This window comes from Erinaceus europaeus, chromosome 3 (genome assembly GCF_950295315.1).
Source record: "Erinaceus europaeus chromosome 3, mEriEur2.1, whole genome shotgun sequence".
Lineage (NCBI taxonomy): Eukaryota > Metazoa > Chordata > Mammalia > Eulipotyphla > Erinaceidae > Erinaceus > Erinaceus europaeus.
This window is the reverse complement of record NC_080164.1, coordinates 5,230,627-5,248,075: the sequence shown is the minus strand read 5'-3', so window position 1 is coordinate 5,248,075 and position 17,449 is coordinate 5,230,627. Positions and strand designations below refer to the sequence as shown.

Genomic DNA, 17,449 nt, shown 5'->3' with positions numbered 1-17,449 from the left:
CGGTGTCCTCCCACCGCCCTCCCATCTGCCCCCAGTGACAGCTGCCTGGCTGCGGACATGGAGTGGGGGGCGGAGGATGCAGTCCCTTCAGTCCCAATTTGATGAACACGCCTTTCTTCTGTCTGTTCTACTTCGGACCATCTGTCAGTGAGGCCTGGAGCCGTCATGGGATGGGCACAACTTGGTACAAGGCCACCAAGGAAGGGTCTCGGTAGATGGCAGCTACCAGAGAGGACCGGGCTGAGGGAGCCTCCCCAGGACCCCAGGGAGCCAGGCAGAGGCGTGTGTCCTGGAGACATGAAGCAGCTTCTCAGCATGTGGGACCCCAGCTGGCATGGTCATTCTCCAATGGCAGAGGCCACATTGGGCCTCCTAAAGCCCAGGTCCTCAAGCAGCCATTGGTGGACACACTCCGGCGATCTCTGCCCACTGCAGCTGACTTAGTAGGTCTAAGTTGAGACCTGAGACTCTGCATTCCCATTCACTGCCACTAAAGGCTGTCTGAGCACCTGTAATGACCTCTTGCCAGGAGGGGGCCTTAGGAATGAGTTTTCCCAGAGCCCCCACTCCCCCAAGAATAACTGAGCTGATCGGAAGGTTGAAAGGACAGGGGAGCTCCTGGTGGAATATTTTTATTCCTGGCCGGTTGGCTGTGTTGGCTCTTGGTGGCCTGAGAGCTCAATCAAGCAGCCAAAGCAAAGAGCCTGGAAGCTACACTCTATCTGCAGCATCACACCCACGTTCAGGAGAGACACGTTGGGACCAGACGATATCGCCCAATAGGGAGTATGCCTTGCCAAGCACAGGACCTGGGTTCAAGCCCAGGCATCACATGGGAACAATACCACACCAGGGAAGCTCAGCACTAGGGTAGGTCTCCTCTTGTTTTTAATCTTTATTTTTATTGATTTGTTGATTTATGTTTTATTGGAGACAGAGAGAAATTGAAATGGGATGGAGGAGATAGGGAGGGAAAGAGACAAGGGGCCAGGTGGTAGCAATGCAAAAGACACAGGTTTGAGCCCCTGGTCCCCACCTGCAGGGGGAAAGCTTCACTAGTGGTGAAGCAGGGCTGCAGGTGTCCCTCCATCTCTCCCCCTCTCTATCTTCCCCTCCCCTCTCAATTTCTGGCTGTCTCTATCCTATAAATAAATAAAGATAATATTAAAAAGATTTTTTTAAAAAGAAAATGTACAAAAGAGAGGGAAAGAGACAGAGACACCTGCAGCCCTGCTTCACCACTCATGAAGCTTTTTCCCCTGCACATGGAGACCAGGGGCTTGAACCTGGGTCCTGGCTCACTGTAATGTGAACACCTAACCAGGTGTGCCACTGCCTCGCCCTGGTATCTCTCACCTTTTCTCTGATTCTGACTCTGTGTCTCTAGCTGAAATAGAAAGAATGAAAAGTTGGCCCAGGATCCAGGAGTGGTAGAACCAGGCAGAGGTGAAGCCCTCCCTGCTGCCACCAGAAAAATGAATCAAAAGGAAGAAGAACTCGTCAATGTACACAGGGTAGGTAGCATCGTGGTTCTGCAAAGACTTCCCTACCTGAGGCCCGGAGGTCCCCAGGTTCAAGCCCCAGCACTACCATAAGCTGGAGCTGAACTGTGCTCTGGTCTATCCCTGTCTCTATCTCCCTCATTAAAATAAATGGATGAAAGCTTTTAGAGAAAACAAGATATTGAAAAAAAAACCTTAAGGGGGCAGGCAGCCATGCAGCCAGTCAAGGACACATGTCACCATGCAGTAGGATCCAGGTTTGAGTCCCCCCGGCCTCTTACCTACAGGAGGGATGCTTCTCATGCTGTGAAGTAGGTCTGCAAGTGTCTTTCTCGCTCTCTATCTCCTCTCTTCTCTCAATTTCTCTCTGCCCTGTCAAGTACAAAATAAAATAGAAAAAAAAAAAAAAAGGAAAACTGGCCTCCAGGAGCAGTGGATTCATGGTGCTGGCACCAAGCCCCGGAGCCCCAGAGATAACCCTGGAGGCAAAAAGAACAACTGAACAAAAATGTTACAGTGCTGTTGCAACCTCTTACCTGCTGAGTGAGTGCAGAATGCATCACAGAGGAGTGGTGGAGGAGAACTGGGCTATGAGATCAGAAAGGGGTAGACAGCATAACAGTGGTGCAAAAAGACTCTCATGCCTGATGCTCCAAAGTCTCATGTTCAATCCCCCATACTACCATCAGAACTGAGCGGTATTCTGGGAAAAAGAGTGAGAGAGAGAGAGAATGGAAGAAACAGAGGGAAGGAGGGAAGAAGGAAGGAAGGAAGAAAGAAAGAAAGAAAGAAAGAAAGAAAGAAAGAAAGAAAGAAAGAAAGAAAGAAAGAGGGAGAGGGAGGGAGGGAGAGAGAGAGAGAGAGAGAGAGAAAGGAAGAAAAGGAAGCCCTGACACTCCTAAAGAGAAACCCCAGTGTTCACCTCCCTGCCTACACAGCCTGGGGTCCCAGATGCAGTCCATTGGGAGGCTCCTTGAAATCTCCCTGTCTTGTCTTGAGGCAGCAGGGAAGTGGACATACTTGTCTGGAAGCAGTAAAATAACAGGAACAAGTTCCCAGCTCGACTTTGGCCGGCTGGCATTTCAGCAGACATGTCAGGCGGTGACATCAATCCCCCACCCCCGATCCACAACAAGACGGCTTTTGAAGATGGAATGTTCACCGTCTCATAATTCTTCTTTAATTGTTCAGGAACTAATTAAACCCTCAGCATATCTGTTAACTTAGTTTTATTATGTTGATTTCACTGCTGGACAAGCTAAGTCAGGCTTCGGCGGATGGCACCGTGGGCTTCTGGCTCCTGACAAAAGGCCGTAATGAAATTTCAGTGAACACAGGATCTCCAGACATTTACTAACCGCCGCCCGCCAGTTCCCACAGGGCCAAGACCTCACAGTCACCTCGGCGGCCAGGTTCAACGCAGCCTTTTCTGCCTCACCTGGGGCCTTGATGGGTCCACAGCTCCAGTCCTGGCTTCTGGCAAATGCAGACCACCAGCCTGACAGGGGATGGACTAACACACAGCAGACGTGCAGCCCTGAGTCCTGTTACTCTTCTCTTTGCATGGTGGAAAATTCTTTTCTTTTTATTGAAATAGGAATCTATTTTTTGTAATTTTGTATTAATGATTAACAAGACTGTCCCTACCACCAGAGTTCTGTATCCTCCCCTCCATTGGAAGCTTCCCTATTCTTTATCCCTTTGGGGGTGTGGAACAAAATTATTATTATTTTAAATTATCTTTACTTGTTAGAGACAGCCAGAAATCAAAAGGAAAGAGACAGAGAGACCCCTGCAACACTACTTTACCACTTGTAAAGCTTTCCCCCTGCAGGTGGAGTCTGGGGGCTCAAACCTGGGTCTCGCACACCTTAACGTGTACTCAGCCAGGTATGCCACCACCTGTTGCCAGGTCTAAAATTCCTTATGGGGAGCAGAAGGTGGGAGTCCTGGCTTCTGTCATTGCTTCTCCACTGGACATGGGTGTTGGCAAGTGGATCCACACCCCCAGCCTGTTTCTGTCTTTCCCTAGTGGGGCAGGGCTCTGGGGAGATGAGGTTCTGGGACACATAGGTGAGGTCTTCTTTTTGGGAAAGTCAGGATGGAATCATAGTAGTGTCTTCAACTTGGTGGCAGAAAGGTGGTAATATAAAAAGCAGAACAATTTTTTTAGTAAATATGAGCCCAAAGGTAGGAATAGAGCTGATGGAATTAGGGGTTTTCATGTGGGAAGAAGCTAGGAACTCTATTTCAGTTATGTTTCAAAAGGGTTTAGTAACTTTTGCCTAAACTTGACAGCGAACATGCAGGCGGACTAAAAATATTGTTTGTGAAGATGTCTGAGTTGAAAGTAGGACTAGAAAGCTAGATCATGGCAGAGAGTAGCTCTTAAATATGAGGAAAATATATAAATACTATTTACTATTGACCTGACAGATCTGACCCAAGGCCCATAAATATTAAAGTTTAACACAGGAGTCTGTGTGACCTCTGAGTCCCTGTCAGTCTGAGCTCACAGTCCATGGTCACAGCTGGGAACATTCTAGGCTGCTCTCATTACAGGACCTGTCTTCCTCGAGGTGCCGAGTAGAGAAATAAGAGTCTCAATTATAGTCCTTAGTGACTCTGGAGCACAGTTGAGCAGGGACATTCACTATGTCCATCTGCCTTCCCTGTCCTGCCCCTGCAGGACCCAGAACCCAGGTGTCGGGAAATTGTGAGGATGTGGTAGAGCCTTGACCTGATGAGTGTGTCTATCCTGTCAGTCTCTCTCTCTACCAAGAGGTTGAGCAAGGAGAGACAGGAGTAACCCCAAAGGTTTGCCCGTCTTATCAGACTCCCTGCCTCACAAAGCACCCTGCATTCCTGATACTACGGCCTGCTCCCTTATTATCTACATAATCATTATTTTGCCTGAAAGATCCCCACCCATTCCATTCCTTTGATCTATCTTCTTTCTACCCTCAAGACCCTCTCTACCTGCAGGGTATTATTACTTATCCTACCAGTTAAAACCCTCTCAACAGTTGCTAAGGAAGTTACCTTTCCCAGCCTCCCTTTGCCTTTCTCTGCCCCTTTCCAAATCATGTCAAGCCATTTCCGTTTCCAACTTTCCACTTCCGGTTCCGACCTTTAAAAGCTTGGGCTCCCTGATCAATGAAGAATCAAATTGCCTCTCCACCAAAAGCTCTGTTCCTGAGTCATCTCCCTCACGTCACTGAGTGAGTAGCAGCCCAGGCTGGCTCCAGTCGCGTTCTCTCCAACCCAGAGAGTATGTGCCTGGGAAGAGACACCCCCATGCTAGCTGGGCACCCAGGCACATCACAGTGTACTGATGCCCCTTGTGTGTGGGGTGAGGAGGAGGAGGAAGATGAAGGGAAAGAGGAAGAGGAAGGGGGAGGGCAGGGCCCTGGACCTCACTCATCCACTCCCTTGCTTCCTGATGGAACCAATCCCTCATGTATCACATACTCCCAAGACTCAAGGTAGGTTTGACCCACCACCAGCACCATCCTAAGGGTGGGCAGCCTGGCCCAGCACCATGCACTCCTATCTGCAGATTTGCACAGAGTTCATACCCAGGGGACAATGACCAGACAACAACTGTTCACTGTGGTTTGTGAAGAAAGGGGAAGACACAGTGCACATACCAGGGGGAAAGAGGGACCCATTGCCAGGAGGTGGCATTCTGCCTTCAGACATGCTATTCAAGAGGGGCAGGCTCTGGGGTACATGCTAGAACTTCAGAATTGGGTGGGGGGTGCATATCTAGAAATGAAATGGAATGAAGTTGTAGCTGGGAAGACCTAACATGTCATTCTTGACTAATCCTGTTGCTGACTGGGAAACAGCCCAGAGACAGAGATAATGAGTTTAGCCTAGTGATTGAAGGCTTTGTCAACACTGCCTTCTGCCAAGACTGATCAGACACTAAGAGTCAAGGAGGGGGTTGGGGAGTGGGAGGGCATTGCTTACTGTAAAGAAATCTGATGTTCATACCTAAAATAGACCTCCTAGCTTCTTTCCACCCTCAGTTGTCCTATTCTCATCAGCTCTATTCCTATTTCTTGGTTCCTGTTTATTAAACATTTTGTCCTGCTTTATATCTTACTGCCTTTCAGCCACCAAGTTGGTGACATTATTATGATTCCATCCTGACATCCCTGGGCAGATGACCTTACCAATGTGTCTCAGAACCTACCTGACCTCTCCAGAGCCCTAGGAGCCCAGCAGAAAGAGATAAAAATAGTTTGGGGTATGGATCCACCAATGTCCATGTCCAGCGGAGAAGCAATTACAGAAGTCAGACCTTCCACTTTCTGCTCCCCATAAAAAAATTTTGGTCCATACTCCTAGAGGGGTAGAAATATTAGGGGAAGATAACAAGAGGGCTCTGAACTGCAACTCCATCAGGACCCAGAGAGAGAAGAGGACAAATGGAAAGACACTCAGGAGTAGTAACAGGTGTGGGTGTGACTGCATGACTTCACCATCCCCAGCATTCCCTGTGACCATTTTTTAAAAAAATATTTATTTATTTATTTATTTATTTATTCCCTTTCGTTGCCCTTATTGTTTTATTGTTGTAGTTATTATTGTTGTTGTTGTTGGATAGGACAGAGAGAAATGGAGAGAGGAGGGGAAGACAGAGAGGAGAGAAAGATAGACACCTGCAGACCTGCTTCACCGCCTGTGAAGCGACTCCCCTGCGGGTGGGGAGCCAGGGTTCGAACCCGGATCCTTATGCCGGTCCTTGTGCTTTGCGCCACCTGTGCTTAACCCGCTGCGCTACAGCCCGACTCCCAAGTGACCATTTTTTTATTTCATTCCCCTCAACAGAGATTGAGAGAGATGGAGAGGGAGAAAAGAAAGACACTGCAACACTGCTCCACACTCCCCAAGCTTTCATCCTTCAGGTGCTTCTGTGTGATGGCTCAGGACTTGAACTCAAGTCCCTGTTCATGGCAACATGTGCACTCTGCTGGGTGAGCCACCTGCTGACCCCCCCTAGTTCTATGTCTTACGAGGAGCCTCTTCTTGCTCAGTGCTTTCAAGACTCATTCTGTAGACAGTCACAGCATATGGAGTGTATGTGTGTGTGTGGGGGGGCGTTTGGAGGAGAAATGGAGATGAATGTCCTCTCTGCCTTCTCAAGTCCCTCATACAGAGAGTTACATTATCCAAAAAGCATTTTATGAGCACCTACTGGATGTGTAGGTGTGCCTGTGTGTCATTGTCGACAAGACACATGGTGCGTCTTACCTCCTGGAATTTACAGTCAGTGGGGAGACAGGTTGGCAGCAAAGCATGACGTGTGGCCAGCTTCCTGGACTTTCAGGTGAGAGAAGAGAACAGTCAAGTGAGATAGGAGCCTGGAGGTATGATGACTTCTGGGACCTAATAAAGGAAGTGGCTCATTCTGCATGGTCTCAGATAAGAGGGTCAATATGGCCCCATTTGTTAAAACCACAGAGTCTAGAATCAGCCTCTGACTTTGAATGCCAGGGCTGACACTGAGGAACCCAGAATGTGTGTAAGAGATGGCTGAGAGTTGTGTATTACTCAGCCTCTCCTTTCATGTCCTCTGTGATGGGAAAAAAAATCATCTCTGACATGTGATTGCTGGGCTAGCATCACTGGAGAGAGAAGAAACCAGGAAGTCGTGGCGGAGTGGGAGCACAAATCTTTATTCATGCGGATGCCCCAGAGCTGGCTGTGAGCATAGCAGGTTTAGGCCACGTGGAGCTAGTTAAATGGCTGCCTCCCACTATGCATGCCAGCCCTTCTCTAGGTCTTCTCCAGGTCAGGACACAGAAGAGAAAAAAGAGGTGAAACCAGGAACAGCAGAGGGTTTTATTGGGTAAAAACGGAAGTGGCAAGTCAGGACAGAATCAGCTAGGGAAGAGGGTGGAGAAAAGAAAAAGGCATTCTGGGAACTTTCTTAGTTGCAGTTGCTGTAGTTTAGCTGGCGGGAATGGGCAGTACCCTGAGGGGATAATGTGGTGGTGGAGGAGTCATTTTTAAAACAAGGCAGAAGATTGATATGTAAATAATAATATTCACATGGAAATATGGTGGTTTGTGGGTCCTGCCTAACTCAACCACATCTGCACAATTTCCCAACATGTGATGTTGATACAAAAATTGGAAGGAAAGGGGTGGGGAAGTTACAGCACAGTGCCTCCATGGAAATTCATAAAGCGGCTACCTGGATAAGCACACACAGTACTAAAAGCAAGGACCAGTGCAAAGATCCAGGTTTGAGCCCTCCCCCCGCCACCCTGCCCACCCCAGCTCCTCACCTGCAGGGGGGATGCTTCACAGGCAGTAAAGCAGGTCTGCAAGTGTTTCTTTTTCTGTCTCTCTATCTTCTGCTCCTTTCTCAATTTATCTCTGTCCTCTCCACTGAAATGGATTAAAAAATGACCTCCAGGAGCAGTGGATTTGTTGGGCCAGCACCGGGCCCCAGTGATAACCCTGGAGTAAATAAAAGAAAGAGAAAGAGAGAAAAAAAGAAGAAAGGAAGGGAGGGAGACAGGGAGGAAGGAAGGAAGGAAGGAAGGAAGGAAGGGAGGGAGGGAGGGAGGAAGGAAGGAAGGAAGGAAGGAAGGAAGGGAGGAAGAAAGGAAGGAAGGAAGGAAGGGAGGAAGGAAGGAAGGGAGGAAGGGAGGAAGGAAGGAAGGAAGGAAGGAAGGGAGGGAGGAAGGAAGGGAGGGAGGGAGGGAGGGAGGAAGGAAGGAAGGAAGGAAGGAAGGAAGGGAGGAAGGAAGGAAGGGAGGAAGGGAGGGAGGGAGGAAGGAAGGAAGGAAGGAAGGGAGGAAGGGAGGAAGGAAGGAAGGGAGGAAGGGAGGGAGGGAGGGAGGAAGGAAGGAAGGAAGGAAGGGAGGAAGGGAGGAAGGGAGGAAGGAAGGAAGGAAGGAAGGAAGGAAGGAAGGGAGGAAGGAAGGGAGGAAGGGAGGAAGGAAGGAAGGGAGGAAGGAAGGAAGGGAGGAAGGAAGGAAGGGAGGAAGGGAGGAAGGAAGGAAGGAAGGGAGGAAGGAAGGAAGGAAGGGAGGAAGGGAGGAAGGAAGGAAGGGAGGAAGGAAGGAAGGAAGGGAGGAAGGGAGGAAGGAAGGAAGGAAGGGAGGAAGGAAAGGAGGAAGAGAGGCATTTATTATGTCATGGGATGGAAAAGAATCCAGCCAACAGTCTTTACACTGTCATCAAATCAGAGAGGCCTAAACCAGTGGGTGACCAGGAGGTGATCCTGGAGAAAGTCAGCCCGAATGGGATCCCTGCCTCTGCACAAGGCTGTTCTTTCCTGGGACTTAATTTCCCACCTAAAGTGAGAGGTTTCATCTCTAATTGCCAAGGTTTCTTCCCACCATAAATGCTGGGAGTCTGTTCCCCTCTGGCCTTTTGAAGGCTATGGAAAAATTTAATAATTAAAAAAATAAAAAGTTGGGGGGCAGGTGGTGGTACACTGGGCTAATCACATATAGTACAAAGCAAAAGAACCCATCCAAGGATCCTCCTTTGAGCCCCCAGTTTCCCACCTGCAGGGGATTTGCTTCATAAGCAGTGAAATAAGGTCAGCAGGTGTTGATCTTTGTGTCCCCTTCTCTCTCCCCCACCCCTCTCCATTTCTCTCTGTCCTATCCAAAAAGTAAAACAAAATAAAATTTTTTAAAAATGGCCACAAAAGCAGTGCAGGCACGGAGCCCCAGCAAAAACCTTGGAGGCAAAAACAAACAAACAAATAAATAAATAAAATAAAAAGCTTCACACAGCTTTGCCCTGCGGTTTAAACAAATAGGAAGTTTAGTGCATAGAAGGTTATTTAGGTACAGAAAAATAAGCAACGTTGAAAAGATAGGCTAGTTATGACGGCAGGAGCCATATGTCTTTAAGCTAATTACCAGAGGTTGACTACACGTGTTCATGTCCCAGGGGAAGTGGCATAGTGTATCCCAGGGAACAGGAGGGCAGGAATACAGGGCACAGGAACAGAGAGAGCACAAAAGGAGATCAGGGGCAGAGAGCAATTTCCCACAGCAGACACTCCCTTCAATAACTTTCTACATTCCCACAATCCCTTGTGGGTGTGCGGAAGTTCTTAGAATGCTTGTCAGGCCATGTGCTCATTACATTCATGTCCCAACAGACAAACTGTCCCCTGCATCCTTTTTTTTCCCCCTTTTCTTTTTGTAATATTTTATTTATTTTTATGAGATGTATGGAGAGAAAGACAAGTGCACTGTTCATCTTTGGCTTATGGTGGTGCTGAGGAGGGAATATGGTGGCGTTGTGACTTTGGAGACTCAGGCATGAAAGTTCTGTTTGTTTTGTTTGTTTTTACTGCCACCATCTACACCATGTTTTCCATCTACACCATGCCTTGGCCTCGTGTGAGCTTAATGTGCAGCTTGGCGATACGAGAATCCGGCATGAAGCCCAGCCAATCTATCTTGGCGTTACTCTCGATCGCACCCTGTCATTTCACGAACATCTCATAAAAACTGCAGCAAAGGTGGGCGCGAGGAATCACATCATTGCAAGACTGGCCAGCTCCTCATGTGGCGCGAGCGCTTCCACACTACGATCATCATCTCTGGTATTATGCGATTCCACTGCAGAATACTGTGCCCCAGGATGGTTCCGTAGCCCCCATGTCCACTTGGTCGATTCCAAATTATATTCCTCCATGAGGATAATTTCTGGAACCACCCGTTCCACCCCGGTTCCATGGCTGCCAGTTCTTAGCAACATCGCCCCGCCAGATATTCGTCGGGATGCGGCATCATCTAAGTTCATTTCCCACATCTACGCTAGACCGGACCTGCCAATATACGCGGATATCTTCTCCCACCCTGTCTAACGCTTGACGTCTCGTCACCCAATCTGGTCCCCTATGCCTACACTGAACTTCTCTGTTCCAGACTCTTGGAAACAGAGTTGGCAGTCAGCTGAGGTCAAGAACAAACACCTCATCACAGACCCCTGCGAGCGTCAACCCGGCTTTGACCTAGCACGTTATGATCGGGCCCTCCTCAATCGCTATCGAACAGGCCATGGCCGGTGCGCCGCTATGTTCCATCGCTGGGGAGCCAGAGTCGACCCAAACTGCCCCTGCGGCTACAGACAGACTATGACCCACATAGTCAACGACTGCCACCTCTCCAGATTCAAAGGAGGTCTCGAAACTTGACATCAGGCTCAACCTGACGCTGTTGACCGGCTACGGAAGAAGGGCAAACGCTAGAAGAAGAACTGCCACCAAGGTTTGTGCCGGAGCCCAGTGTGGTCACTACAAATCCAGGGCTCCCGGTAGCCATCTTTCCCTTCTTCTGTTTTGATACGACAGAGGACAGAGAGAAATTGTGAAGGGGAGGAGGACTTAAAAGGGGGAGAGAGACAGAGAGATATCTGCAGACCCACTTTGGCACTCATGAAGTATCTCTTCTGTAGGTGGGGAGTGGGGGCTCAGACCCGGGTCCATGTGTATGTTCAGGTGCAAACTCAACCAGGCCACACCGCATGTAAGTGACACTTGACTGTGCCATTCAAAGGCACCTTCCCTCCAGTGCTTTGGCCAAGTGGCCTAAACAATTCCATTACAGTCGGTGTATTCTTCTCGTTGGTTCCCAGCACCTACTTATCTTTCTTTCCTTTTCTCTTTCAGTGTTTTGTATTTATTTATTTATTTGGGATAGAGATAGAGAGAAATTGAGTGGGAAGGGGGAGAGAGAGAGGGAGAGAGAAAGAGAGATACCTGCAACCCTGTTTTCACCACTCAGGAAGCTTCCTTTCTGCAGGCAGGAACCAAGGTCCCTGTGCACGGTAACAGGAGCACTCACCCAGATGCACCACTGCCCTTGCCCCCTCCCAACACTTTCCAATTGGCTCTCCATTCCCTCCCTTAGTGGGTCTCAAACTTCAGATGCCTTTCAGTCACCTAGAGGGCTGGCGGGAGTGATCATTTTTCCATGCCCGGCATTCCTGGTTCCAGAGGTCTAGGGTGGGCCAGAGGGTCTGTCTTTGAGACAAATCACTAGGAAATTCTGTCACTACTGCTTTGAGAACCACTACCTCTGCTCAGAGACTCAAAGGTCTAGCTGCCAAGGCCCTCTGAAACGGGTACCCAACATAGAAACCCCATTTTTTTATTTCAAAGCATGTCACACATCCAAGCATCTAGTATTTCTGACTTTCAGAGTCAAACCACCATATCGAAACAGGTCTGTGTGGACCCAAGGCTAGAGAGGCATGAAGCTGTCACTCTCTGATGCCGCTGGGGAGGGAGAGAGTACTCCACTGCCAGCAAGCTTCAATGCCCAGGCTTTGTAGCTGTGTCTCCACCCAGACACCCTGCCAGTCGTGTCCTGCTTCCGATACCTCAACGCTGGGTAGCAGAGCAAACACTCCAGTCAACTCATGACTTGAAGCCAAACACAAGCAAGATCTGGAACTGAGCAGGGTGGCGGAGAGCCAAGTGGAAAAGGTGTTTTAAGGTTATGAAGCCTGGCTGGAAACCACATGTTGTCTGTACTTGTAAACATCAAGGAGCCAGACTGGGAACCTGTAATCATATCATAATAATTAATAATAATAAAACCATGCCTTCTCCGCTGTTACCCCAGGATGTAAAATCATAAAAAAATAATTAAGATGTGATAGGCCCTATTAAGTCATTGACTCTGTCTCCAGAGAAGGGAAAGCAGCACCAAGACTGGATCTGAAAAATCCCTCCGGTGCAAAGAAGAAAGAGAAACGGCAGACACCTTGAGAACAGGAGCTGCAGAAGAGGCAAAGTCACTGGAAAGCCTGGGAATGGCCTACAGGGCCACCTCCACTTCTCCGGCCTTTGGAATTCTGGGTTAGGGACGGACCAAGGTCTGCTTGCAGCTGGGGAGGAAGCGGGGGGGGGGGGTGTCCTGACCCTGTGCAACACACACCAGGACCAGACCAAGTGCAGGAGCATCCTTCGTAAGGACAGTGGCTGTGACCTTGACCGCCACACATGCTGTGGCGATACCCCATGCACAGGGACCACACATACCCCAGAGGGAACTGCTCCTGCTGAACCCACTAGAAGAATAACCAGAGCTGGTTATCTCCACTCCACAGATTTTTGTGCAATTGCCTAATATTTTTTAATTTTTTTTTTTTATTTTTAGAGCTTATGATCAAAATGACTTGAAAATTCAAGCATAGTCATTACTCTGTTGAGGTCAACTTCCTCCCAGACTTAATAATGTAGGCTGATGCTCAGACTCGACTGGTGCGTGTGGTGAAGCATATATACCTGTGAAGTTGTTGCATCTGAACTCCTGGCATTTGTATAGTATTGAAATCAGTAGAATTAAAAAGTGTGTATTTTATTTACTATTTTAATGAGACAGATACAAGGAGAAAGACAGAGAAAGACAAAGGAAAGAGAGAGGTGGGGCCAGGCAGTGATACACCTGGTCAATTGCACACATTACAGTGCGTAAGGATCTAGGTTCAAGTCCCTGGTCCCTACCTGTAGGGGGAAAGCTTCACGAGTGGCGAAGCAGGGCTGCAGGTGTCTCTTTGTCTCTTTCCCTCTCTATTTCCTCTCCCCTCTCAATTTCTCTTTGTCTCTATCCAATAGTCAATAAAGTAAATGTATTTATAAATATATATATATATATGGAAAGAGAGATTAGAGCACTGTTCATCTCTGGTTTATGGTGGTGCCAGGAATTGAACCTGGGACCTCAGAGTCTCAGGTGTGAAAGTTTTCCTGTGTAACCATTATGCTGTCTCCCCAGTCCATCAGTAAAATTTTAATTTGCAAAAATCTGTCTGTCCTCCTCAGCAACATACAGAGTATAACTGGAATAATACATAGAAATATATATATATGTATATACTTTAGAATATGAGTCAGCATTAATGTATACCCATTTTAGAAATAGCTTCTCCCCCCCACACACACACAACTCCAAAACTGTTTTTTTTTTTTTTCTTTTCCTCCTCCAGGGTTATTGCTGGGCTCGGTGCCTGCACCATGAATCCACTGCTCCTGGAGGCCATTTTTCCCCCCTTTTGTTGCCCTTGTTGTAGCTTCGTTGTGGTTATTATTATTGCCCTTGTTGACGCAATTCGTTGTTGGATAGGACAGAGAGAAATGGAGAGAGGAGGGGAAGACAGAGAAGGGGAGAGAAAGATAGACACCTGTAGACCTGCTTCACCGCCCGTGAAGCGACTCCCCTGCAGGTGGGGAGCCGGGGGCTCTAACCGGGATCCTTACGCCGGTCCCTGCGCTTTGCGCTACATGCGGTTTTATAGGAATTAGTTGAGATTAAAAAAATCTATTTTTCCAACTTCAGATCCTCAGAGACTGTCCTACATATTTTTTCAGTTGACTCTCCCTTGACCCAGTCAGTGTTCCACTAATTCATGAGAGATGAGACCTTAGTGGCATCTTACCTCAATCTCCTTCAGAGCTTCTCAGAAGTTCCCAGTCGAGGGATGGACAACATTGCACATTGCTTGGGTGAACGTCATTCTGACAGCTGCACGGTCCATTCTGGTACATGCCATGCACTCATCACAGTTTACATTCAAAATGACTAAGATTGACTGCACTGAAAAGTCCAGTTTTTAGTCACACTGACTGTGTGTTCATTCTGTCCTAGCCGTGCAGCTGGGGAGGTGGTACCACAGGAGAACACAGAACTCACAAGTTTAAGGTGTGAGTTTAACCCCTGCCACAGCACATGTCAATGTGCTATTCAAGCTCCCTCCCGTCTTCTCTCTTTATCTAATCAGTCAATGTGTGTGAGGGACCTAGCAGTGGCTCACTTAGGAGAGCACACGTATTTCCACGCACAAGGACCTTAGTTCCTACAAGTGGGCGTCTTCACACGTGGTGGAGCATTGCTACCTGTATCTTTCTCCTCTCTTTGCCTCACAATCTCTGTCTCTCACCCTCTATCTAAAGGAAAGAAGGAAATGAAAGTTAGGAAAGTCATGCAGACAGAGTGCCTGTGATGCTACTGTGACAAAAAATGGATCAATAAATACAGCGATATTTTCAACGTATTTCATAGTCACACAGAGGCTGGGATCACCACATTGAATATTAGGTAGTAATAAAGAAAATTCCCATCATAAAAGAAAGTTCTGTGGCTAGTCCTGTCTTAGTGTCTTAGAGTCTTTGTGGTGACTTAGTCCTTAATCTCACGCCAACTCTCAAAACCCTCTTTCACTACAACTTGCCCTACTCTGCTCAGCGCAGAGAAGTACAGACCGTCTCGGGCCCAGCTCTGGACACCACCCTCACCTAACCAAAACCAGAAAAGATTCTTTTAAAAACTATATATTTATTTATTCTCTTTTCTTGCCCTTGTTGTTTTATTGTTGTAGTTATTATTGTTGTTGTTATTGATACCGTCGTTGTTGGATAGGACAGAGAGAAATGGAGAGAGGAGGGGAAGACAGAGACGGGGAGAGAAAGATAGACACCTGCAGACCTGCTTCACCACCTGTGAAACGATTCCCCTGCAGGTGGGGAGCCGGGGACTTGAACCGGGATCCTTATGCTGGTCCTTGTGTTTTTTGCGCTACTGCCTGACTCCCCAGAAAAGATTCTTAAAGCAGCTAATGGCTCAGAATCAGGCTCAACTTCCCATATTCTAAGCATTGGTGTCCCATCCCATTATTGCTTTTAGAGTTTCCTACCCGTTCTGTCATCAGCTCTAGACCTCTTTCTACTTATCCAAATGTTCATCATCCATCTTCCCTTGAAGAAGTCCAAGTAGCGTGTCTTTGAGAACCAGCCCATCTTACAGAGACCGTCTTCGTCCCGTGGTTGATAATAAACTCAGGGGCACATCCATGAGTTTGGAGACTCCAGACCCAAACTGTAACTAGTCCCCAGCTGTCATCTTAACAGCCCTTGTACCTGCTTAGATCCGAAGACGGTGAAATAGCAAAAGAAAAAAAAAAAAAAAACTACTATCAGCCTTGGAATTCTCACTGCATGTCTTCTTTTCTGTTTCTGGAGCATCTCTCTGCCTCCTTCCTTCACTTAGAAGGACGATAGTGACAGCCAAGGGTTGATGGTGAATATTATATGTTGTAAGGTATGAAGACACTCACTACAACTATTCTCTTTCAATTGGGTCTCCCTTTCAGTGTTTCTATTTAGAAAATGTTGAATTGCTGGCAATAGAATAATACAGGAAGTCATGATTTAAGAGCCATTGCAAGATTGTATCTATTAAAAACTAACTATTTAACTAACATAATGCCTTTGTTTACATTTCCACAAATAGTCTGTGCTCTCCATGCTCTGCAAAGCTAGTCCTTGAGAACAAAAGTGTGTTGTTTGAAATTCCACATGGAAAACAATCCTTAAGAGGCAAGCACCTTGAAAGGTAAGTTCAGGGGCCAGGCAGTGGCACTCCTGGCTAAGTGCACACATTACAGTGCTCAAGGACCTGGGTTCAAGCCCCTGATCCCCTCTGCAGGGGAAAAGCTTCACGAGTGGTGAAACAGTAGTGCAAGTGTCTCTCTGTCTCTCTCCCTCTCTATCTCTCTGTCTTCCCTCAATTTCTGTCTCTATCAAATAATAAATAAATAAAACACTTTTGGGGAAAAAAAAGAAAAAGGAAAGGTTACTTCAAATCAGGGAAAACTCAAGTTTCCTCTGTCCACATTAGACTTTTGTTGTTGTTGTTGTCAGGACCAGGCACATGTGCATTTTCACTGGGCCTGGCCAACATTTTCATTCTTTTTATTTCGGAGAAAGGAAAAGAGACATCACAGCACTGGGACTCCATTTGATATTCCCGCAGTTCCCTGAGGTGCCAGGGCTCGAACCTGGCCCACATACATGCCAAAGGACACACCGTTCCATGTGAGCTGCCTTCCAGCTGTAAACACTTATACCCATTGGGAGTATACTTGTTTCAAACATGCCCCCAAAACACCAAAACACCAAACAAGAACAGGTGGTCCTGCATAGTCAAGACAGGACGCTGACTTGGAAGCCCATCCCTGACATGGAACCCACTTCCTGCATAAGATCTAAATAAAGTATTATCCTGCTGTGGTTACTTGAGTGGGAAACGTTTTTTGTATTTCCTTTTTTCCTCTACTCACTCTCTCTCTCTCTCTCTCTCTCTCCCTCCCTCTCTCTCTCTCTTTATTTAAAGCCATATATGAAATCATGCCCAAGGACCCAGGAATACTCACCTGAAATATTATGTTCATTGGAGAAACAAAATTCAGGATAGAACTTCTCAGAGTGGTTCTTGGGAATAAGGTTAAGCTGCACTGATTTCTCTTCTTGGCCAGACATTGTGCTAAGTACATTACCTACATCCTTTCCTTTCCTCTGATCTTCAACTGACAAGCCCTTGGGCAAATTCCACAGCAAAGTACATGGTAAGGCAGAAGTCAGCAGAGAACAACTTGACTCTAAAACCCAAACCCCAGTGTACAGAGTTAGGGTCCTGCTGGTCAAACAAGCAGCTCTGAGATCAGTTCAGTCATTGCATTCCTCTGCACTTTGTTATTTCTTGAATATTTACAGCATATCACCAAGCTCCTCTGGTGGTCTAGTCCTGACCAGAACCTCTCCTCATAAACCATCTCCATTGCCTTTGGCATATTCATAAAACACTGTTGTTTTTTGTTTCTCTAGATAAGTCACCATGTTGAAAGACACCTTATGTCTGCAGCCCCACCCATGGGCTCAGACCTGGCTCCACTGCCTCTGTGAACTTGCTGTCTCACCTGTGAATCTGTTACCTCAGGTATAAAGATGGAATTGAAAATACTATTTTGAGGACTTCCTGGAAAATTAGTAAAAATGTACAAAACATGTAGATACATAGTGGGCATGCCCTAAACAGAACCAGTTTGAACAGATAGTAGACATGCCACAACTTACAGAGAGGAGTAATTCGACATCCCAGAAATTCCCAATAGTC

The 17,449-nt window shown here is 47.3% G+C and overlaps 1 long non-coding RNA gene across 5 annotated transcripts; it reads right to left on the bottom strand.

The window, feature by feature from the left end:
* Positions 1-1,241: 1,241 nt before the first annotated feature.
* LOC132537624 (uncharacterized) lies at positions 1,242-17,046 on the bottom strand. 5 transcript variants are annotated; one of them, XR_009549083.1, is made up of 7 exons: positions 16,710-17,046; positions 13,938-14,037; positions 7,805-7,979; positions 7,566-7,730; positions 6,765-6,833; positions 2,903-3,627; positions 1,242-2,802 (listed from the first exon to the last, which is right to left on the bottom strand). It is a non-coding gene; the product is annotated as an uncharacterized LOC132537624 (long non-coding RNA). The 5 variants fall into 5 exon arrangements; XR_009549081.1 differs by having other exon boundaries at positions 1,242-3,627; positions 16,710-17,043; XR_009549084.1 differs by having other exon boundaries at positions 1,242-3,627; positions 7,566-7,710; positions 16,710-17,042.
* Between the last annotated feature and the right edge of the window lie 403 nt (positions 17,047-17,449).